The sequence below is a fragment of the Coregonus lavaretus genome, assembly GCF_964263955.1.
Source record: "Coregonus lavaretus genome assembly, chromosome: 32".
NCBI classification, from domain to species: Eukaryota; Metazoa; Chordata; class Actinopteri; order Salmoniformes; family Salmonidae; genus Coregonus; species Coregonus lavaretus.
In genome coordinates this window covers 7595800-7607990 of record NC_140019.1, presented here as the reverse complement: position 1 = coordinate 7607990, position 12191 = coordinate 7595800, and the positions used below count along the sequence as shown (strand labels likewise).

General features: G+C 40.9%; 1 protein-coding gene across 2 annotated transcripts in view; it reads left to right on the top strand.

Annotated features, from left to right (window-relative positions):
- Nucleotides 1–1264: 1264 nt before the first annotated feature.
- The window catches only part of LOC311107953 (protein FAM13B-like), a 72161-nt gene continuing 61234 nt past the window's right edge, over nucleotides 1265–12191 (top strand). For both annotated transcript variants that reach the window (XM_084150580.1, XM_084150579.1), the window contains exon 1: nucleotides 1265–1472. The gene's annotated coding sequence lies outside the window, so the exon portion shown is untranslated. The remainder of the gene's footprint in view (nucleotides 1473–12191) is intronic.

The following is a 12191-nucleotide window of genomic DNA, read 5'->3' as shown; positions in this document are numbered from 1 at the left end:
GAGACGCCATCTGAGAGCTATCGATCCCGTCTTTGAGCAGTCACAGACGTCCGGATATTTTCAAACATGTTAGATTTTTATCCGCACAAAATCAGCAAAGCTCTTGTAGTGTGAGATATGCAACGCCAAGATTTGAGAACGGTGATCAGCAATAGCCAATGAGAGCTCTCCAGAGAAGGAGCCAATGAGATGATGACGTATCGCATCATCCATAATTTGTACTCTCGAGCAGGTGCGATGACTACTAGTGTGCGTTTGTACTTGCCAAAGTGTCAAGTCGTTACATTTCTGACAAGCTCTTTGCACGCAATGTTATTCAATTCAAAATGTATTGGCTAGATATTTGAACTCTGTATGGCAAGCGTGAATGTCTGACTAAAAACGTTTATGAGGCTGCTTTGAGCCACAGCTCGTTCTAGTTTTCTAATCTAATTCTAATCTAATCACATCCTTGATATTGAGTAAGAGCCACAACAGCAAAAACTATCTTTAGTATTTCCCCCAGTAGATGTCGCACAAACTCTTTCTATCCGATCATTATGGACAGTCCCAAATTTCAAATCCAAGATGCATCGCATCTGATAAAGTAATCTTTGTTTGAACATTTTAAATAATTTCGAATCAATTTATCCATGATTTTCAGGTTGGAACAGTCTGAAATGTCAAATCGTTTAGCCCAAAGGAAGTGAGCAGTAGCCTACATTTTCATGCCATTTATGTTTTAATCATTATTTTCAAGCCATATGTTTTAATTTAATCAACATGATTTTTTAACCGATGCAATTGTGTAGACAATGTGATAGTATTTATTCATATGGAAGATTGTTTGTAAGCCACTATTGTATTAATTTATGTAGTTTTACCTTTAAAACATTTATAATGAAACATCCAGGCTGTCTGCACTGTGACTGTCTCTTCAACATATGTAATGGCAACATGTAGCTAGCTATTATATCATATGCTGCTTCTGTATCTGACATTCTTGCTTCTAGAGATGTGAGATGCGATGTGGATTTATGAGGAAGTTTTCCACTTGCCTTTCTTGTGGTGCGCTTGGGGGCTATTCATTAGAGCACAACGTAGCAAAACGTTTAAAACATTTATAGACGGAACACGAAAACAAGCAGTTCTTATTGGACAATTCCATAAAGTCTCTCCCTGTTTTAGTATTTTTATTTTGTTTGGTGCCCAATGAATACAACCCCGAGCAATGGGAGAGGCGGGGACAAAATTTGGCAGCTTCGTCTCTTGTGGGTGTGAGCTTAGAGGTTATAGCAACGAGCTCCAAACGGCATCTGAATTTGAACAAACGGGAACCGAATTGTTTTCAAATAGCTAGCTATGTTCTCAATTGTTTGTTTTGCTAATATCTGTTTCATTTTGATAAATTTTGTTGTCCGTTTAGACGTCAATTAAAAACTCAAAACGAGAATTTATGGTCATTGCTCTCAGTTCCTGTTGGATTTGATCTGGTAGGTGCACAATATTTGCTCGCCAGCTTAGCTAACATTGTTAGCATGGTAACATTTCCTAATTATCTGTACAGGTGGTTTTTTTAGCTGTTTGTTTGACTAAATAATTGCATTATTCTGTAGTTCCATCCGCAGACTGATGGGTATGAATTTGCTAAAACGCCTACTAACGATGTTCATTGTTTTCATTTAACCCATTGCCAAGAATTTGATGCTAGCTAACGTTAGCAAGGTAAGCAGCTTCTGCCAGTTAGCCTGCTAACATTTAGTAAATGCTAACCTGAAAGCTAGCTAGCTTTCCATCGTCATTCCAGCCAGAGATGGATTTAATTTCGGTTTCGTGTTCGTATTAGCTAACGTTAGACATGACCACAACTTGTATTTTCGTTTTCTCACAAATGCTTATTCAATAGTTTATTTTTCTATTGTAATTTAGCAAACGTTACATACTGAATTGGCTAGTCTGATTAATCAGGCTGTAATACACAATACAATGGTATGTAAACAGCCTGAAACTAATAGCTACAAAATCGTGTAAATGTTCCTTCCTTGCAAGCCAGAACGTTGAATAGAATGACGGTTGTCTGTGCTGTTTGTCCTTCAGCTGCTCGACATTTTCGAGAAAATATCCACAGGAATAATAGCTAGTTATAAAAATACCTTTAGTATTGTTTACCGGACTTTTTAGAGTTCTGGTAGCTAAGGTTAAGTTAGTTTTATATTGGATATTCTCTCGTCAATAGCTATTGAACCAAGTATGCCATGAAATTGGTATTGGTATAGTCTGAATCGGGAGCGGATGAATGGAGAACAATCCACACTTGTTTTTGATTTGTTTATTATCCGAATAAAAAATATATAGAAAATTGACACGTAAAGGTGCTGATTGTTCTCCATCTAGCAATGCATGTTATTTAACTAGCTAGATTGTTAGCATATTATGTGGTCACCATCAACAGGATGCCACAGTTGCATTCTATTTTTATGCTTTTCATGTTCTGGGTTGACACTTTTTATTTTTTACGTGTGATTAAGTTTTAATTTGGCTATTTTCTTTTCATCTGATTAACTTCTGACACTGTCTCTAAAGAAAAACACCAAGCTTATTTATTGCATGGTGGATGCCTGAAATATGATGGAATGATCTCTCAGAATAGTCTGCAATGCAAAAGAAACACAAAAGTCTCCCTCATCCAACAATCATATTTTAAATCAAATGCATTGTTGTCCTTTGCTCTGCAATTCCATTTTATTTGGAGTAATAAATGCCAGGCTGAATGAAAATGGCCCACCTCAGGAAAGCTAACACAAGCTAGAGATTGTGAAATACTGCAAATATATGAGGGATCAGAAGGTCAACAGCAGCAGTGATGCTCTGATGATGGAGAGATATAACTAGGCGACGTCCACGCTGTTGCTATTGACTTAGATTCTACTAACTACTGTATTAAATTTAGGCCTAATCTTTTGGGTTTTGGTTATGAATGAGCAACTTTTTTTAGTGTCTGTTAAAATGAATACCAGAATGTTTAACTGCCTGCTATGTTACTGAATATCTTCTCCTCTTTTCAATGACTTCTATGTCAGACAGATAGTTTGAGTTTTATCTGCAGGGAAGCTTTTTATGGTTTCTTAGCTTTTTTCTTAGTTTGAGAGAATGGCAGGAAAGGAAAATAAAGTCACTCGAGTGCACAGCCTCCTGCCATGTGAGATTGTTGTTGCTAGAGGATTGTTTTGTGACGCAAACGGGCCAAGAATAACCAAATCTGGTCAGATGAGCCTAGGACAGGACGTCCAAAAGGCAGAATGAAACTAACCGGGCTGACCCCAGAGGTTCTCTAAACAAAAAAAGGCGGGTGCTAGAATAACTTGGCTTCTTGGAGCCCCTGGGTAGGCCCATGCCTATATCCAGTAAGAATCCGATCACAAGATAGACCTGTACCCCACAGTGGGGCCTATCGTGTGATCAGATGCTTGCAGCAGATGCGTTGAGGTGTCCTGCCCTTTAAACCTGCTGAATGTGTGTCTGTTCAGATTACCACAGCCTAAACCAGCTGTCCATCAGGCCAGGGGATTTCTCTGCTTGGTGAGCTCTCCTCCTGGTGTTGGAATAGGCTCTCATTTCCATCACCATCCCTGGCAGCTTAGATGGACATTGGACAGTCCTGAGGCAGTTGGTGCACCAGTATGATTATTATCACTCTACATAGCTGTTTTTGCCTGTCTTGTGAATCTCTCCGTTTTTGAGTGAAAGTGTTCCTATATCTTTAGGCCTAGCCTGTATCTTGTCATGTGTTAACTAGACCATTACATAAGTAATTTGTTTATTGTATATCCTTATGAGTGAAATGTTAGAACCTGATGTAATGTTTGATATTATCTAATGTCTGTAGGCAGGGGAGTGGTTTGTCAGCACAAGATGAGCATGTAGTGGTAAGGCACCATCTGGAAAAGGCTATTGAGGCGAGTTTGTTTTCCTGTTGATTGAGTGGAGAGAGCAGTGGAGTTGAAGGCACAGGATCAGTTTCCCACTGTATGTGCGCACTCAAGGTCAGAGGGCGTAGGAAGCACAGCCGAGCAAGCCTTCTGGACTGATAGCATCCAAATGGGCTTGGGAGTAAAGTCCCCTCTTTGGCAGCCGACCCAATGCTTCTTGGATACTCTTAGGGGCGAATTTAATTGAAATGTTTTGTCAATTCAGGAAATTAGTTTAAAATCCTCCATCTGGAAAATTATGGATGTTTTTTCAGTTTGTTTCAAATGATTCTCCTAAACTAGGCTATTTTGAGTTAGCCTAGGTTAAAATGGAATGATCCTAACACTGTTGATGGAGATGGATACTATGGCGGAAGACAGGTTTAAACGTTCAAACCGCACTACGCTAGTAACAGATTTGGTTTATTTCATTCCATTTAAGAGTTGTCAATTTATTCATTGTCTTTTGTTTGGAGCGCTCCTGTCAATCGTGAGTAAGGACAGACACCTGATTTGCACATATAGAAGTAGGACTAGTCTACCTGGCCTGCGCGCGAATGTAGGCCTATAAATGTGCCCATTTGGAGATCTGATACTATTTCTGATTTGTCTTAACTCACAATCACTGTAGCTTCTCAAATAAAATGTTCTTTGCCTCAAACAGCAAGTAAACAAAGTCTGTTTTTACATCCATTGAATGACATTACATCCATTGAATGACAATAGTTTCCTCAACGTAATCTTTCCATCTCTCTCCCTTTCGATTACCACTCGGTATGAAAGGAGATAAAGATGTCATGCCCTGATCAGGTGGAAACGTCATAAAATAGGTCTACCTGATTACTTCTTATCCCTTGCGCAAAATAGCCTACAGCAGTATCTGTCTGTCTGGAGCTCACTGGGAATGGATACTCTGAGGGCCCAGGATATTTTATACAATGTTGCAAATTTGCTAGCACCAGCTTTGTGCTGGACCAAGTTTAATACAAGAGTTGATACAATGTTTCAAGTTCCTTGCAGACAGGCCATGCCTAGCCAATGTGATTCATAGGATATTTATTTTTATCAGGATATTTTCTACCTGCGGGCTGCAAATTTGTTTATGTGTTGGTTTTATGTAGGCTATTTTTACATATTGGCAATGGCAATAGAAGCTACTTTTAGATTTGTATCATTTTCATTTAGATATAATTTTGATTAACCACATGACATTGATTTTGAGATATTAAGATATTAAAATCATAACTGGCACTCAGATCAGTAGAAATGGTACGATAACGTGGCACTCCAGATTGAAAAGGTTGCCGACCGACGGTGTAGCCTATTACCGGCAACTTTAGGAACTTAACGGCAGAATCTGCGAAGGCCAGCAGCAGCGGGAGGTGGAGGGTTGGGAACAGGTTTTTTTCTTCTGGTTAGCTGATATTGATATCTGGCGCCCTCTAATTTGTATGTTAATTTTTATTAGCAGTGCTTAAAGCATCAGACAAGCTCTGTAGCCTACATATAGTTGATTTTATTCAAACATAGTCTGTATATGGAAAAATACACGTTTTAAAATGTCGACCAATCGATTGGTCGAAAGAACAGACTCTCGGTTGACTAAGATTTTATTTAGTCGGAGAGAGACCTAGAACATTATCATAGTTTTTGCTTTGCTTCTTCTCCACTGCAGTGTATTTCTGGAGGCTAGGACTGGATCAAGCTGCTGCTAGCTGTTGAGCATTTTGAACGTGACAACATTCAAGCAACCCAAAGACCGTAAGCTAGCTAGTTGGCTAACTATTTTCGAATTAGACATTTGTATCATCAGAAACTTCTAAAGCCATCATTTTCTGGAATTTTCCAAGCTGTTTGAACGCACAGTCAACTTAGTGTATGTAAATTTCTGAACCACTGGAATTGTGATAGTGAATTATAAGTGAAATAATCTGTCTGTAAACAATTGTTGGATAAAATTACTTGCCATGCACAAAGTAGATGTCCTAACCGACTTGCCAAAACTATAGTTTGTTAAAAAGAAATTTGTGGAGTGGTTGAATAACTAATTTTAATGATTCCAACCTAAGTGTATGTAAACTTCCGACTTCAACTGTAGCTAGCTAAACAATGGGCCTCACATCATTGATGACACAAACCTGTCTTCCTCCATTGTAACATTCCACTCTTTGATCTGCCCAGTGAGGTTTTTGTCATGATGACTCGTCTGTGAGGCACTATCCTTGTTATAAATCAGTTGTTACATCCTTTCAGCGGCAAAGGAGGGAGCTTCAGTTTGCAAAGTCATTCTGATGTGCATTTTTTCATTGTGCTGTTTTTAGTAGGCTCAGGCGAGGTTAGGGTAATTTCTCTGAAGATATTACATTTTTAGAAGAATTTCTCTCCTTGACCTGCTGTGGTTTATAAGAAGTCGTTATGTGCTAAGGCATGCATTAGTTATTCATTGTCCCTATTCATAGTTCTCAAATATCAACTCATACTAGCAGCCATTACTCACCCGCATTAACTAGGCCTGTTTCTCACCCCCCCCCCCCCCCCCCCCCCCACACACACACACACACACAAAATTCATTTGATAATGGTGTTTGTTATTGCTGATGCACTGCAATGACTGTTCCTTGCAACAAAGCATAGGATTTTTGTTTTGCGCTGGTACAGAGGTGATAAAGTCGACGCTAAATCCATAATCAGAATGTCATTGTCAAAGGCAAGCAGCCCAACACGGGTAAGTTGCAGGCATTTCAAGCCTACACCCATACCTCAACCCTTCAGACAGCCGACATCAGTATCAAAGATGGAAATTGTATGCAAATGCACAATAAATGGTTAGCTCTGCCCATGCTCAGACAGTAAGATGGCATTGTGACTGAGATATTGCAGTAGCCAGAAGGCACACTAGGTCAGAACTGATTGTCTGTTCCATATGCTGACTTAGTATGTCATCTACAGAACAATAAATTGGCACCCTGAATAAATCAGTGCTGTAAACTGTAACTTATGAATAGGTGCTGATTTACTGAGAGAACTATTACTTCTCTGCCACCCTGGCCTCTGGGTTAAATAACAAGCCCTTCTCATTCCTATCCCCTAAAGAGATCTAGTTATTAATTAATCAGTCCCATGGGAGGCTCAGGCAACTGCTGTGTCAAGGGCAAGAGTAGCACAGCATCCCCTATCCCCTACTACCACCCCCTATTTTATTCTATATTTAGTAAAGGTCAATGAGTTCAACCTCAGGACAAGCATTAGGGTCAACTCAGCGGTAGTGTTGACTCTGCAGACATGGTCTCTCTGTCAAAGTGCGCCTATATCCTTTTCCTCTCCTCCCTCCAATCAATACCAGACTGCCCTGTTGTGAAATCTGTTTCTCAGTAATGTCAATATGTCAACCTCTCCTGTTGCCTTTACTTGCCAGTGCCACTTAAGGCTTCCGCATGCTTAATTCCGGCTGGTGCCTAACCGAACAAGTGTGCTTGCATACTCCCTTAAAAGACCTTTGCTTGAAAAATGAGAGAGAAGTGGCAATAGTACTGTTTTTCCATCTTGAGACGCCTTAGCCAGTATACACTTCCTCAAAATAGTCAGAATTAATCGAAGTTAACTCAAGAATATACGCCGTTTTTGCCTAGTCGCGCAATTTTACCTCTAACTAAGATGTTTGGTGCAGTATTTCGCAAGTGAAAAATGTTTGCATGAAAATGAGGTGTCTATCATTGAATGGCCATTCATTGAAGAATCCCTACTGTTGACCAATGACCGACGAAGTGGCGTCGACTTCAGCTACTGAATTTCATGTTGCTTCGAAAAAAGATTTGTGGGCACGAGCAGCCCTAAAAAAAAAATTATACTTTGCCGAAGACCAAAACGAACAAAAACTTCTCAACATTTCGTCAGAATATACGCACAAACAGTTCCGAACTGTTTTGGATGGGAAGCATGCGGACGCCTTTAGAGATTAGGTGAGGCAGTCGCCTCAGCCCTACAATAGAAAGTCAGTCGAGGTGAAAGTCAATTACTTGTGTTTTTAGTTGGCATACCTAGTCTCCATTGAGCTCTCTACTTGCTTTCAACACACTGCCACCAACACATACTCTATTAAAAATAAAATAAACATATTTGTCGTATTCACACACACACAATTCTCTGCTTCAAGTTAAGTAGCCTACCTCTCCTCTCCTAGTTGGGCATGCGAGATCAAGTACGCCTAGTATGTCTGATCTCAATGAAATAGAGTAGGCTGCCTATGCATGGGCGGAGAAGCACGGGGCAGTTATCTTTCCAAGGGATATTAGGCTGTAGTTTACTAGATTGCAGGGTTTCTGTTAGGAAAATTTGGCGCCAGCAATTTGACAGTCAGCATTTTAAATTTACCGGACATTTAAGACATTTACTGGACCCTTATGCAATGGTTGCATAACCTGATTAGGGTGTCCACCCACGGTTCTCAGAATGACAGAAATCACATTTAGTTTATGGTAATTCATCTTAACAGAACATGCAACTCAGATGCAACGGTGTGCGTAATTCTTACCAAATTCCGATGAGCAATTTAAAGATGGAATACATAGGTGGTGTGTCCATAAGGCTAGAGGAAGCTAAGCTTTCCCTAAAGTATACTGAACAAAAATATAAACACAACAAGAAAAGTGTTGGTTTCATGAGCTGAAATAAAACATCCCAGAAATGTTCCATACACACAAAAAGCTTATTTCTCTCAAATGTTGTGCACAAATTTGTTTACATCCCTGTTAGTGAGCATTTCTCCTTTGCCAAGATAATCCATCCACCTGACAGGTGTGGCATATCAAGAAGCTGATTTTAAATCGCATGGCCTACAGTCGGAAGGGCGTGCAATTTGGACTGAGCGCGTGTCAAATACCAAGTAGATGATTGAGTTGCAACTGTCAATGAAAAGCAGAGAGACCCAGCCAGGCATATTGCAATATTTAAGTACAATCGAAGATAAACTGTTTGGAAAACAAATGGTAATTTAACCCATTTGGTAGTGTTTTTTTGTTGCACGTTTTGATGTTGTCTTATAGGGCGCAAAATGGCTGCGACCATTGCTGCAAAGTGAGCTGCGTCACATACGCCTAAAATAACATTGCGGGACTGTGGTTGGGTTCAGGACCAGTTCTTGCGGTAGCGGGTGGGAGTCGGACAGTACACCACTTGGTGCAGGCAGGAGCGGGATGAATAAATCAGTCCTTCACAGACTTCTATTTCAGAGTAACATAATGGAACTCAAGTCCCAATGGAGTCATGTGAGCTTCTCAAATGACCATAACCTTTCAAACTCCCAGGATTTCTGCAGATTAAGTGGAAAGATTTAGGAAATTGTCTTTTTTGTTGTTTTTCATTCATTTGCGGAAATGTCATTAGCATTGGTGATGTTTAATTGTTGAAAAAGCACAAGTAGGACTGCTGCTGCTAGGCTTGGCAAATGAAATGCAGAACCAGACAGAAACAATGCACCACCTCATTGCCTGATATTTCTGTTCTGTCTGGCCTGCTCTCCTCCCTGTAACAATGGCTGACATTGTGGGTGAAAAGGTTGTCACGCATGATATGTGGGATTAAGATAGACTGGCCCATTCTGTCCATGAAAGCCAAGTACAGGGTCAATTTACACCCCCAACTAACCAAGGGGGATTTGGAACATTTTGTCCCTGCTCTGTACGCGTTTTGCCCATCTTCCTATTATATTAAGTCTGTCTGTGACCCTCGCCTAATTTAAAAGCAAAAATCTGATTTAAGATGACCATGCTTATTGGAGATTGTACTGGAAATGGTATGTTGTAAAAAGACCACATTGAGTGGCCTTCAGAGAGGCTGGTGACAAAATGTGCATCCCAAATCGCACCCTATATAGTGCACAACCCTATAGTCCCTGGTCAAAGGTAGTGCACTACATAGGGAATAGTGTGGTATTTGGGACGTAGACAGACTCAACAAGGCAGTGTAATGAAGTGGCTGGTAAGACAGTGGAACAAGGGCTTCTGATGAGCACAAAAGAGCCCTTTGTCAAGAGGGATGCAAAGTAATTGAGGAGCTGCACTAGTTTCATGTACAGAACAAGAGGGTTTCTTGGAGTTTTCCACCGAAAAGAGGCCAGGGGCAAGCGATTCATCGTCATCTTGTAGAAATCACTTTCATATTGAAAGTAGGTCATTTGTTGCGGAACATGGTGGGTGGCAAGTACTGACTCCATGATAGGAAATTCAATTTCCATAGTGAGATGAATTTTAAACAATCCTCTGGTTTAGGTGGGCGTGTGCACCGGAATGGTGCAGCCTGGGGCAGAACACGGAAAGTTTAGTAGCATGAAGTCTAATCGCATCCCTTTGGAAGGTGATAGTGACCGTCACACCATGAAGCGGTGTGTCTCTTGAGCTGGGAGTGGGGACTTCTTAAAGGCCCAGTGCAGTCATAAACCTGATTTTTCCTGTGTTTTTATAATAATTATATTTCCACACAATGCGGTTGGAATAATTCTGTGCAATTTAGAAAATGCTGATAATGCCTTTTCAGTGTAAGCGCTGTTTTGAAAAGACCGCCTGAAATTTCAGCCTGTTTTGGTGGGATGGAGTTTTGGCCTTCCTGGTGACATCACCAGGTGGTAAATTAGTGCTTTCAATAAGACCAATAAGAGTTCCAAACCTTTGTTAAGAGGCTATTTTTGTTTCTTTTTCACCACAGTAAGGTACTTAATTGTTACCCAGAAATGATTTGATATTGAGATAAAAACTGCTGCTTTGAACCTTTGTAAAACGTGTGAAGCTAGTCTAATTTATGCCTGATAGATCGGTCTTATAAAGACATTACTGCACAGTGCACTTAACGACGCTTCATAAGTACAGCCTAGTCTGTTAAAATGTTAATACCCCACTCCCTTGAGAAAGCAACTCCCTTACTTAGCCGACAGGCATTGACAGCCTGTTAGTTATCACAACTTTATTTTGCTTAATGATTCCTGAGCTGGGGACTCGTTTGGGAGGCCATGACAGGCCAGTATGCACAGCTTCCAGTTCCACCATCTAACTTACACTAGCCTAATTAGGAAGAATCCTTGCACCACTGGACTCTAACATAGCCGTTATGTCTTTATGGATAGCTTCTGGATGAAACATCTGTATTAGGCTATTCTCTAGCATGCTAACACTGTAAACTTTCTGTGGGATAATTGGAATATCTTCATGTATTGTATAGGGCTGGGAATTGCCAGGGACCTCACAATATGATATTATCACGATCTTTAGCGACCGATATGATGTGTATTGGGATTCTCACGATTCTATATGTATTGCAATTTTATACCACGTTTCGAAGTTCCAAACATATTGCTCAACATACTTTTGTATGTATAGTGTATGTGGACACCCCTTCAAATTAGTGGATTCGGCTATTTCAGCCACATTCGTTGCTGACAGGTGTATAAAATAGAGCACACTGCCATGCAATCTCCATAGATTGGCAGTAGAAAGGCCTTACTGAAGAGCTCAGTGACTTTCAACGTGGCACCGTCATAGGATGCCACCTTTCCAACAAGTCAGTTTGTCAAATTTCTGCCATGCTAGAGCTGCCCAGGTCAACTGTAAGTGCTGTTATTGTGAAGTGGAAACATCTAGGTGCATCAACGGCTCAGCCGCGAAGTGGTAGGCCACGCAAGCTCACAGAACGGTACCGGAGAGTGCTGAAGTGCATGGCGTGTAAAAATCATATGTCCTCTTTTGCAATACTCACTACCGAGTTCCAAACTGCCCGTGGAAGCAACGTCAGCACAAGAACTGTTCATCAGGAGCTTCATGAAATGGGTTTCCATGGCCGAGCAGCCGCACACAAGCCTAAGATCACCATGTGCAAAGCCAAGCGGCGGCTGGAGTGGTGTAAAGCTTGCCGCCATTGGACTCTGGAGCAGTGGAAACGCGTTCTCTGCAGTGATGAATCACGCTTCACCATCTGGCAGTCCGACGGACTAATCTGGGTTTGGCAGATGCTAGGAGAACGCTACCTGCCCGAATGCATAGTGCTAACTGTAAAGTTTGGTAGAGGAGGAATAATGGTCTGGGGTTGTTTTTCATGGTTGGGGCTAGGCCCCTTAGTTCCAGTGAAGTGAAATCTTAACACTACAGCATACAATGACATTCTAGACAATTCTGTGTTTCCAACTTTGTGGCAACAGTTTGGGGAAGGCCCTTCCGTGTTCAGCGCCGTGCTCAGCTGGTAGAGCACGGCGCTTGTAAC